At 46.0% G+C, this 12,801-nt stretch overlaps 1 long non-coding RNA gene across 1 annotated transcript in view; it reads left to right on the forward strand.

Annotated features, from left to right (window-relative positions):
• Window positions 1–12,643: 12,643 nt before the first annotated feature.
• LOC146547930 (uncharacterized) overlaps window positions 12,644–12,801 on the forward strand; it is a 369-nt gene continuing 211 nt past the window's right edge. Inside the window, exon 1 of the long non-coding RNA XR_014890673.1 lies at window positions 12,644–12,775. This is a non-coding gene — a long non-coding RNA (uncharacterized LOC146547930). The remainder of the gene's footprint in view (window positions 12,776–12,801) is intronic.

The raw sequence follows: 12,801 nt of genomic DNA on the forward strand, positions 1-12,801 counted from the left end.
GTCCTGTTCCTAAACATACAAACAAACAACCTAAACATAGAGAACCCATGGGTTCTCTATGTTTAGGTTCCAGTGTCCAGTCTAGTTTCATGTTCATGATTTTGGTTGTGTTTCAGTAATGTTTATTTCTCTGATGAGTCATCCCAGTAAATAAACTGCACTTTAAGTTAACCTCTTGGTTACGAGTCCTGTGTGTGGGTCCTCCATCCTGCCTGCTCCACAGCACACTACGACTGCTCCGTGACAGATCCTTCATTTAGTAGTAACCTTAGTTGAGGATATATGTGGGACTCATGTAATGGGATGGCACAGATGGAAGTATTGTAATAGATATTGCCCCCCCCCCCCCCCCCTCTCCATAATTTCATGCATTCTTATCATTGTTATGTTATGCGTTCAGTTCTTTATTACTATTTCTGACACATACTGTGATAACTGGCAATCCAGCTAGGATATTCTGATCAATGATGATTCCCACGGGTGGCGCTCACGCAGGCACTGAATCGGGCAGCTTTGGGGTCCTGTGTGTTCTACTGCACAGATAGCCTGCAGAGTGCAGCTACGCTGAACTGAAGTGCTTGTGTTTTGTATTTGCAGGTGAGCACAAGTTATGTGTTGATAAACAGAATGATGTTGACGTATGAGAAATGTATTAGAGTAAGGTACTGTCATTAATGGAACACAACGCTAATGTCGGAGTTTGTGATTTACATGATGTACCTGAACTGGTGTTAAACGGGATGTCACATCGCAAATGATTAATAAGGGGATCGAGAGGGTAGTCTCCATGCGCAACAATACTAGTTGGAGGAGCATACGAGTGTGCAGAATATTGTAATATGAACATTGGTAGGAAAATACTGAGTAAATGAGTACTTTGTTAACACGTGTTCAGTAGTTATGTGTAAAAGGGGTCCTGTGTGTTCTACTGCACAGATAGCCTGCAGAGTGCAGCTACGCTGAACTGAAGTGCTTGTGTTTTGTATTTGCATTTGCAAATGACCAAGTAAAGAGAACGATTCTGAACTCATGCACGCCTGGAAGTGTCATTTGTCCAAGTGTGCAACAAATATTGGAGGCACCGCTGGGATTATTAATGCCGTGTCCAGCGTGATGAAAATAAGGAAGGGGCGTGGCTACAGCAACCACGATGGACCTCGAGGAGCTGGCAGAGACTGTGTCCCAGACACTCTGGAACCTACAACTCGACCAACTCAAAGGGGTATGTGCTGAAGCTAAAATCCCTAGTGGAAATGTCACAACAAGACGAGTGTTAATAAAATTAATTACAGAATCTATGGACAAGGTTATTAATGATGAAGAGCAGGATGTTGCACTCTGCTATCTAAAGAAAATGTTAGAAAGTGTCGACCCAGCGATAGGGAGCTCCAGAAACACAGAAAGTGGATCAAATACAACGAGCTCGCCACAGGGAACCCAGGAAACAAGGGAAGAAGTTGATTTAGCAGAGAGATACGCACAGCTCCAGAGAAACAGCGAAGCACTGCAGGAAGAAATTAGGAGGCTGAGTGAAAGGGTGGAGAGGACACCACCAAGTCAGCCAACCACCCCACAAAATGTGTTTCCTGTTGCAGCCAACCGCCTTTCGGAAGTGACGATAAGTGTTATGATATTTTGATACCACGGTAAGCATTTACAGGATATTGTTTTATACAGGAAAACTGTTACTCAATAAGGTCCATCTACTAGTTGTTTTTCTCTTTCTCTGTGACCCAAGAATTAATGTGTAGGACTCACAAGCTGGTACCCCAAGGTCGAAAACACCACAGAGATGAGACCACTTCCTTACTCCCATCCTCCCTTTTTCTTTATCTCCTGGAAAAGGCTCGTTAAAGGCTAGGTGGTTTGTTTCAGAATTCACTAATGAAAGAACTCTGTATTTTATGTCTAGGAGTGTATTTTGCTGGGATGATCATAAATTATAGCTGAACTGATAAACTACACAAGGGATACTTTGCTCAGAAGGCAGGAAGACGTTTCCTTATTTAGTCTGTACCGGTTTGAACTGGGAAAGCTGACACACGAACCTTTTTTTCTCTATATAAACTGCTGTGTATCAAATAAACCTTTGAGTTGATTCTGGGAAAGCAATCTGAACAGTTTCTGTATCACTTTGTTCTCCTAACTGCTCCCGATATCGTAACTAACCCAGCTGAACGGCATACCTGAGTGTTACTTTAAATAATTAGGAATCTTATAAGGAAAGGACAAAACTCTGCTTATCGCTCACGCCACGGAGGAAACCCGGGACGGCAATTTCCTTCAATAAGGAGGGAATTCAAGATCTGTGGTCAAATTGGGGAGAAGGGCCAAAAGGACAGACTCTCATACACCAACCTGATGCATCAGATTGACAGAGGTCTGAACAAAGGACACAGTGAAGCGGAGGTTATAGAGGCTGTGGTGAAGTCTGTCAGCCCAGGTTTGAGTCTTAGAGACATGCTTGAGATAAAACGTGACCTCACCCTCCCCCAATTGAAGGCCATATTAAAGGGGCATTTTAAAGAAGATAGCACCACAGATTTGTATCACAGGCTAGTGAACGTCACACAAGACAGCCGTGAGTCTCCCCAAAACTTCCTCTTCAGAGCAATTGAGTTAAAAGAGAGGCTGCTGCTCGCATCGGAAGACACGGGGTCCGATGAACAATACAGCCCTGAGCTCATCCAGAAGAAATTCTTGAGGTCGGTTAGTACTGGGCTACTGAGTGACCCTATCAAGTTTCAGCTCAAGCCCTATCTGGATGACCCTCGGGTGACAGATAAGATAAGATAAGATAAGATAACCTTTATTAGTCCCACACGTGGGAAATTTGTTTTGTCACAGCAGGAAGTGGACAGTGCAAAAGTTATGAGGCAAAAATTAGAATACAATAAGAATAAATACAGTACACAACTGTACAGAATAGAATAAAATAAAATACTATATACAGTAGAATAAAATAAAATAAATATACAATAAGATAAAAATAGAATACAAATACAAATACTATATACAACTGAGTAAAAATACAACGATGACAGAAAGGATTATTGCACTTAGTATTATTGCATATGTATGGATGTGTGTGCTTGATCAGTTAAAGTCTTTATTATGGAGTCTGACAGCAGTGGGGAGGAAAGACCTGCGAAATCTCTCCGTCCCACACCGTGGGTGCCGCAGTCTCCCACTGAAGGAGCTGCTCAGTGCTGTCACAGTCTGCTGCATGGGGTGGGAGATGTTGTCCATCAGGGATGACAGCTTAGCCGCCGTTCTCCTGTCACTCACCACCTCCACTGGGTCCAGAGGGCATCCTAGAACAGAGCTGGCCCTTCGGATCACCCTGTTCAGTCTCTTCCTGTCCCCAGCAGAGATGCTGCCGCCCCAGCAGACCACGCCATAAAAGATAGCAGAAGCCACAACAGAGTCATAGAAGGTCTTCAGGAGTGGGCCCTCCACTCCAAATGACCTGAGTCTCCGCAGCAGGTACAGCCTGCTCTGCCCTTTCCTGTAGAGGGCGTCTGAGTTATGAGTCCAGTCCAGTCTATTGTTCAGATGAACACCAAGGTACCTGTAGCTGTCCACAGCCTCAATGTCCATACCTTGGATGTTCAGTGGTTGCAGTGGAGAATGCTTGTGCCTGCGGAAGTCTACCACCAGTTCCTTGGTTTTACTGGCGTTGATCTGGAGGTAGTTCAGCTGGCACCAGTCCACAAAGTCTTGGGTCAGACCTCTGTACTCCTTGTCGTCCCCATCAGTGATGAGGCCGACTATTGCAGAGTCATCAGAGAACTTCTGCAGGAAGCACTGGGTGGAATTGTGGGAGAAGTCTGCAGTGTAGATGGTGAAGAGGAACGGAGCCAGAACCGTTCCCTGTGGGGCCCCCGTACTGCAGACGACCCTGTCCGACACACAGCCCTGAGTCCTCACATACTGTGGTCGGTCGGTGAGGTAGTCCAGGATCCAGGTAGTGAGGTGATGGTCCACTCCAGAGTTCACCAGCTTGTCCTTTAGAACCGAGGGAAGAATGGTGTTGAAGGCACTGGAGAAATCAAAGAACATGATTCTCACAGTGCTTCCAGCGGTCTCCAGGTGAGCGAGGGAACGATGTAGGAGGTGAATGACGGCATCATCCGCTCCAATGCCGGGCTGGTAGGCAAACTGAAGTGGGTCCAGTGATGAGCTTATTAGGCGCCGAAGCTGAGCCAGGACCAACCGCTCCAGGGTCTTCATCAGGTGGGATGTCAGAGCCACCGGCCTGTAGCTGTTGAGGTCCTTGGGGCGTGAAGTCTTTGGCACTGGTACAACACAGGAGGTTTTCCAGAGCTGTGGGACTCTTCCCAACCTCAGGCTCAGGTTGAAGAGGTGCTCCATCACCCCACACAGTTGGTCCGCGCAGGACCTGACGACCCTCGAGCTGATGCCATCTGGACCCGCTGCCTTCTTGCCATTAATCCTCCTCAGTTCCCTCCTAACCTGGGTGGTTGAGAGAGACAGGCTGGAGCCTTGTGTTGAGTGTGTATTGGATGCTGTTGTTGGGGGTGGGGGGGAGTGAGCAGGGTGAATAGAGGAGGTGTGAAGTGTCTGAGGTGGAACAGCAGCAGTGGGGGTGGGTGAGTCTGCAGCCGATGTTGCAGACTGCCTCATGGCTGAGTCAAATCTGTTGAAGAAATGATTCAGTTCATTTGCCCATCTCACATCCCTCCCAGGCAGAGAGTTCTGCTGTTTGTGGCCCGAGATGGTTCTGAGGCCTCTCCAGACTTCACCAACGTTGTTTTGTTGAAGCTGGTTCTCCATCTTCTGCCTGTAGCTCTCCTTCCCATTCCTTATCAGTCCTTATCAGATGAAACCCTCATTGATAAGATGAATGAAGCAGCTAGTGTTGAATCAGAAAGGCAATTGAAGCAAAAGAAAACTACAGGCAGCAAATCTGTAAAAGTAAATGAACTCCAGACGGAAAGGCCAACCAGTCAATTGGGTCTGGGTGTAGGCGAAACTAGGACTCAAGAGCAATCAGCTGAAGTGGTGAAACCCAAGAACCGCAGAACACCTGTTGTAGCTGCTTCCCGAGAGTCAGAGCTGCATGAAGCGGTCAGGCTGCTGAGAGAGGAGATGGCTGAATTAAGGAGGAGCATCACCACCCCTCATGGCCCCACTCGCCCACTAAGAACCAGTGGGAGGAGGGGATGTAAGGCATGCCAGGAGCAGGGAACCAATGATGGGTGTGAACACTGCTTCAACTGTGGCCAGCCTCCAGAGGCTGTAGAGGGCGAAGGGGGCAACAGAAAGATCGGAGGGCACTCAAGTGGGAATCCAGACCATTGCCCCTCCCAAATCATTAATTCCCATCCATGCTGAAGCAGACGACAAGTTGCATGAACTGCTTTGGAATCGAATAAGACAGCTGGAGGCAGAATTAGAGCAGAGTGGCAAGGCTAAAGAGACTGTGGGTGCCACGTATGCCAGTCATCTCTCACTACGCTGTCAGGCTAAGCTGAGAGCCCTGATCGGGAAGAAGTGTATGGTGGATTGTTTCTTTGAAGGTGTAGAAACACAAGCATTGTGGGATACAGGTTCACAGGTGACTATCATTAATGAGAACTGGAGGAAGTCCTGCTTTCCACATATCCAACTGAGAAGCACAAGTGAACTCCTAGGTGAGGATGAGGCTCTGGTGGGCAAAGCAGCGAACCAAACACCCATACCCTTCGCAGGTTGGGTTGAGCTAAAATTTAGACTGGGGTCGACTAGAGATCCACAGCCAGAGTTAGTTGTCCCTGTGCTTGTTTCAAAAGAACCAGGAGTAGCAGAGCCACCTATCATTGGCTATAATGTGATTGAACATTTTGTAAAGGATGGAATGGAGCAGCATCCAGACGTTACACCTGCGGTGGTAAAGGAAGCCTTCTCAATTGATTGTAAGAAAGCGGAAGTGCTAATTAACATCGTGCAGCACTGCTACAAAAATGACGAGGAGGGTGTGGTGAAAGTCGGGAGACAAAAGATAGTGATTCCAGCTGGACAAAGCAGGGAGGTTAAGTGCAGTGTGAGGACAGGTCCCCTCCCCCTGACACAGGAGGTTCTTTTCAAACCAGAGGACATTTCAAAACTACCAGAGGGGGTTAACCTGAATGAAACTGTCATTGGCCTGCAGAGGGGAACCCGGTCCAGGGTGGTTATTCCAGTCACGAATGGTGGCAGCCAGGACATCACCCTCCTCCCTCATGTAGTGTTGGGACAACTATAGCAAGTGAAGGCTATTTACCCAGTAGACGTAAGACCAGTAAGTGCTGAAAACATGGGCAAGTTGACGTGTGCTAGTGAAAACACAGGGAGCACCGTCAGCGCCCCAGAACAGCACAAAGGGGAGTATGAAGAGGTGGGCAGTTGCAGCCAAGATTTATGGGACCCACCTGTGTCAGTTGATCACCTGACCCCAGATCAGCAGGAGCAGGTGAGAAAAGTCCTGTGTGAAGAGTGTGCTGCATTTTCAAAAGATGAGAGCGATGTGGGATGCATCCCCTCCCTGAAGTTAAAGATCAGATTAAATGACACAACCCCAGTAAGATGCACATACATCTCAGTCCCCAAGCCACTGCACAAGGAGGTGAAGGAGTATTTGGAGGACCTGTTGAATAGAGGATGGATTCAGAAATCCCGATCCCCCTACTCATCACCCATCGTCTGCGTGCGCAAGAAGGATGGAAGTCTGCGTCTCTGCGTGGATTACCGTGAGTTAAACCGGAAATCCATTCCTGACGGTCACCCCATCCCTCGTGTTCAAAACATGTTAAACAGCCTGACTGGGAGTGCATGGTTCTCAGTGTTGGACCAGGGCAAGGCGTACCACCAGGGTTTCCTGGAGGAGAGTAGCAGACCCCTCACAGCCTTTATCACATCTTGGGGCTTATATGAGTGGGTAAGGATTCCCTTTGGTTTGTCCTCGGCTCCAGCAGAGTTCGAGCGCAGTATGGAAGAGTGCCTTGCAGGCTTGAGGGATGAAATATCTCAGCCATATCTGGATGACAATTTGGTCCACAGCAGATCATTTGAGGACCACCTGCGTGATCTGAGGGAGGTCCTGCGCCGCTATCAAGAGCACGGGGTGAAGCTAACCCCCAAAAAGTGTGAAGTGTTCAAGGACAAGGTGAAATTCTTGGGAAAGATTGTATCCAAAGATGGCTACTGCATGGACCCTGCTGAATTGGCACCAGTGCAAGCACTAAAAAACCGCAAACCTCAGACTGTGGGAGACCTAAGGAAAATGCTAGGTTTCCTGTCATACTACCGCCCCTACATTCCAAACTTCTCACGCACTGCCAAGCCACTATACCAGCTGCTATCGACCAGAAAGATTCAAGTGATTACTGACAGAAGATCAACGGTAATAAGGCACAAAGGACAGTGGAAAAAATCAGACCAACTCCACTCAAGCCAGCCAATCACATGGACGGAACAACACCAGGCAGTGCTATGCCAACTTATAGAACACCTGCTGAGTCCAACACTCCTAGCATACCCTGACTTCGAAAGGCCATTTGTGCTGCACTGCGATGCCTCTCAAGAAGGGCTTGGTGCAGTCCTGTACCAGAGACAGCAGGGCCAACTGGTTGTCATTGGGTATGGGTCGAGAACTCTAACAGCTCCAGAAACCAACTACCACCTCCACTCTGGAAAGCTAGAGTTTCTAGCAATGAAGTGGGCAATCTGTGAGAGGTTTCGGGAGTATCTGTACTACGCACCTTCTTTCACAGTGTATACAGATAACAATCCGTTGACCTACGTCCTGACTACAGCGAAGCTAAATGCTACAACACACCGGTGGGTTGCTGAGCTAGCCGATTTTAACTTCTCAATCAAGTATCGGCCGGGAAGGGCTAATGGCGATGCTGATGGTTTATCACGGATGCCACTAGACATGGAGGACTACATGCGCACATGCTCGCAGGAAATGAAACCAGAGATAATCACACCTGCGACACAGGCACTTCAGCTGAAATTCCATGAACATGAGCCATGGATGTGTCCGGTTACCATAACCACAGCATGTGCTGATGTAGAGCATGAACGAGTAATGGCCCCAGTGACACAGATCTCCAAAGAGACACTAAAGAAAGCACAGGAGGATGATCCAGTCATTGGCAGGGTGCGAGAATGTGTTATGACAGGACAATGGCCTCCTTGGAGAGGAAGAGACAGGGGTGAAGACACTTCAGTTCTAAGCCGGGAAAAGAGTAAGCTGTATCTCGACAAAGACGACATCCTGTACAGGAAATCAGCTGCTCGAGCTCAGCTAGTGTTACCCACAAAATTCCATCAGCTGGTGTACAAGGAGCTCCATGAGGAAATGGGACATCTCGGAGTGGAGCGGACACTCGCCTTGGTCCGTGATCGATTCTATTAGCCACATATGCAAAGACATGTGGAACATTATGTGACTAAGGTGTGCAGTTGCTTGAAACGGAAATGTCCAGGCAAACCAACCAGAGCACCGCTGGTCAACATTGTCACCACATACCCTTTTGAGATGGTCTCAATAGACTTCCTGCATCTGGAGAGTTGTAAAGGAGGATATGAGTACATTCTAGTCGTGATGGATCATTTCACCCGGTTTGCACAGGCATATGCATGCACCAACAAGTCAGCAAGAACAGCAGCAGAAAAGATCTTTGGAGATTTTGTGCTCAAATATGGATTCCCTGCCCAGTTACTCCATGATCAGGGAAGGGGGTTCGAGAACCAGCTGTTTGCCACCCTGGAAAGGTACTGTGGAATCCAGGGGTCACGCACAACACCTTACCATACAGCGGGGAACGGTCAGGCGGAGAGATTTAATCGGACACTCCTTTCCATGTTGAGGAGCCTGGCAGAGGAAGACAAGGCAGACTGGAAAAACTCCTTGAGCAAAGTTGGGCATGCGTATAACTGCACACGCAGTGAAGCAACAGGATATGCCCCATATTATCTTCTCTATGGCAGAAACCCCCGCCTACCAGTGGACATCATGTTTGGCCTGGTTCCAGGTGACCAGAGTACTTCTCACGGTGATTATGTCCGTAAGTGGAGAAGTAGGATGCAAGAGGCATACAGATTGGCATCAGAAACAGCTCAGAAAGAGAGGAACAGAGCGAAAAGGCAGTACGATTGAAAGGCTCATGGAGTGGAACTGCAACCGGGATGTCGAGTGCTAGTACAGAACTTCAGAGACCGGGGTGGGCCCGGAAAGCTACGGTCTTACTGGGAGGAGCGAGTACATGTTGTGTTAGAAAGAAAGCACAAAGATAGCCCTGTCTATGCCGTACAGCCAGAGAGAGGACCAGGGAAAGTGAGAGTTCTGTACAGGAACCTCCTACTGCCCTGTGACTTTCTCCCCGTTCAGGAGGAGAAGCTGGAGAAAAACAAGAATGGGAAGGAGGATGCCAAACAACAAAGAAAAGGAAAGACCCAAGAAAAGCAGCAGGAGAGTGACCACGACAGCGGTTCAGAGGATGAGGGTGACTGGGGAATTATCACCACACAAGCTGCGGAATCACCCACCCAGATCAGGAGTCAGCTGCGGGCAGAGGCAGAGGAGTTCCAGCCAGAAGAAGCTAACGGAGAACTGTCAAGTGGTGGTGTCAGCAGCGAGTGCCTAGACGAGGGTGGAAAAGGTGGACTGGAGTCAAGTGCAGAGGAGGAGGCAGGGCGAAGTGAGCTGTCTGGGGAGGAGAACAGAAGAAATCAAGAACAGGTGTCGTCATCTGATGAGGAAGACAAGGGAGAGGCCAACTCACAGCCAGTTCCCATAAGAAAGTATCCTTTTCGATGCAGAAATCCACCCAAGACACTCACATATGACACCTTAGGTCAGCCATCAGTCATAAACAGACACAAATGATGTCCACAGCTAAGAAAAAAAAAAACTAAGTTCATTGTCACATGTTGAGTTTACTGTGGTGACAGTTTAAACAGAAAGGGAAGTGTTCACAGTAGCAAATGTTAAAAAGAGCAAATTTGACAGAGCAACAACTGCATGTATTAGTTTAATAGTACACATGAGTTAAACAGGGAGTACCAGAACCAGACTAGCTACACAAAGAGAGATACTGGCTTGTATGTGAGATATACAGCAGTAAATGTGTGTCTGTGTAAAAGGTTACATGGTAGAGTGATAGGTCTACACCTTCAGTCTGATACAGAGCACGGCTGAGAGGCGGAGAGACTTTACAGACATTGCCTGGCCAGTAGTGTCTGTTGCTGGTACATGACATGAAGGGGGAGATGTATGTCATGCCAAAGACTGTTACCGGACAGAAAGTATCTTTAGAGGCTGACTCCCAGTGAAGCTACTGCTGTAACCTTCTGTTGAAGACGTGTATTCTGGGAAATCTCTAATGTCAGGATGACATTCATTTTTGGAGGGGAGAGTGTGGGACTCATGTAATGGAAGTATTGTAATAGATATTGCCCCTCCCCCCACTCTCCATAATTTCATGCATTCTTATCATTGTTATGTTATGCGTTCAGTTCTTTATTACTATTTCTGACACATACTGTGATAACTGGCAATCCAGCTAGGATATTCTGATCAATGATGATTCCCACGGGTGGCGCTCACGCAGGCACTGAATCGGGCAGCTTTGGGGTCCTGTGTGTTCTACTGCACAGATAGCCTGCAGAGTGCAGCTACGCTGAACTGAAGTGCTTGTGTTTTGTATTTGCAGTTGCAAATGAGCAAGTAAAGAGAACGATTCTGAACTCATGCATGCCTGGAAGTGTCATTTGTCCAAGTGTGCAACATATATATCACAGTTTACTTTCAGATATGAGCATTGTGATACCCGTAAATGAATCTATCATCATGACACATACAAAACAATAACTTACTGTGTTTCAATTGTTTGAAATCTGATGGTAAGACGAACTTAGTGTGTGAGGTTGCACTGACCATCAGAAATCTTGAGCCTTCGGGGGTGTTTTTTGTTCTTCTGTGAAAGACCTGCAAGCTAAAAGAAACCCATGTAGCTATAACCAGACAGTCAAACCCCTAGGTCACATTTGTATTGACATGCACAATTAAATCTTTTCAATGATTTAACAGTGTTGCTTTTCAAAGATTAGGATTTCAGAATTAAATTGTTGATCTAACTGTTCCACTGTTTTCTGACAGAATTAGTGTCACAAAAGGTAAAGAAGTTCATAATTTCATATAACTTTAATAATATGTGTATTGCTCACTGAGTAGAAGTGAATGCAGATGTTAGTGTTGCTCTGCATCTGTAAAAAACAGACCTGACTATTTGTGTGTCATATGTTTGTTTTGTTTGTGTCTTTGTCCCCTGAAAACTCATGTTAAAGATGTTCTGAGCACAAGGAATGTGTTACAAACTGTTACTGTAATCTCATTACATTTTTTAATAATGCAGTAATCTAACTCAATCCTGTATTAAATTTGCTAATTACGTTACTGTTACAATGATGTTGTTAATTGTTGCTTAAGAAATGATCTTCGGTAATCTGCATGTCAGGCAGACAGACAAAACAAAATCAAACCAACAGCACAGACAACATGCTAACGTAAAGAGCTAACAAAGAAGAGTGATGATACAGCTGAGTGCATGCTGACTCCGACCAACCAGCCAGACCCTGACCCTCAACAGGTAACAATCAGTCAGAATCAGAATAGTTTAATAATCCCTAAGGAAAGACAGTTATGGGCAGTCAGACTGCAGCTTCTGTTTCTACCTGTACAGGTTTCTATGGTAGAATCACTGTGGCAATCGCTTTAAAGTCACTTTGGGCTGGTTTTCATCTTTGCTTTGTTTCGTCAGGTTTGTGTTCATGTGTAAAAAGTAAAAGAAAGATCATTGTGTTTGCTTATTAGTACACAGATATTATGTTTGGTTATTATCAAAGGTTTCTTTTGTGTCCAACTATCACTTACAAAGTGTAAGAGATGGCACCTGTGCTCCTCTGACAGACAACTGGCTGGGAGTAAAGAGAGATAATGGATTCTTACAGGGAAAGTGGCCTGGTAATGCTATGAAATACAGAACTGGATAATACAGGATTTCCTGAACTGAACAAAAAGGGTGGACTGTAACAGTAAGAGCCCCTGGGGGTCTGGTGTGTTCATCTTCAATTGTGTTTGAGACTTAACCTGCTGGAGGTTCTTATTTGATGATTTTAGTGTCTTTATTTTACATTTTAGGAGTCTTTTAAAATTAGTTTTCAATAAGAAATTTATGCCATATGAAGTTGTATCTCCAGTCCATTGTGTGTTTTTCATGTCCTTATTTAATTTTGGAATATTTAGTTTTTCTCGTGCCTGTGTTGAGCCTTGACTTTTGTTTTAATTAAATACCTTTTTCTTCCCTTTTCTCTGTTGTGTCTGCATTTGGATCCTTATTTGAAATGTAAATCTGAAAAGCAATTGCCTGCAATTCTTAGGTGCACTCAGTTTATTTATGTAAAGAAAAATAATTTAAAGACATTGTCAATAGTTTGGCCACAGGAACTGCTTGCAGGACTCAGCTGTGAATAACAAAGCACATCTGCATGCTATTGTGGTCATTTCTCCTCATATTTGCAATGTTTTTCTGAACCACAAAAAGAGAAGTGTGTTACAATTGGTGCACTAGTGACGTAGGTCTTGATTATTTTTGGAGCTACTTAAAATGTATAAAAACTGAAGCCTCCAGAGCCAAGTGTCAGTTCTTCTGCTTCTGTGACAGAACTGCGTGTCTGAGCTGCACCAGACGTGATCTCTGCTCATCGAGTCTTCACTCCTCAATTGGTAAGAATGTTTTATTTATATTATGT

This window comes from Mchenga conophoros, linkage group LG23 (genome assembly GCF_057382185.1).
Source record: "Mchenga conophoros isolate Kocher_MC1m ecotype Shallow Benthic linkage group LG23, M_conophoros_male_GT1.1, whole genome shotgun sequence".
Taxonomy (NCBI): Eukaryota; Metazoa; Chordata; class Actinopteri; order Cichliformes; family Cichlidae; genus Mchenga; species Mchenga conophoros.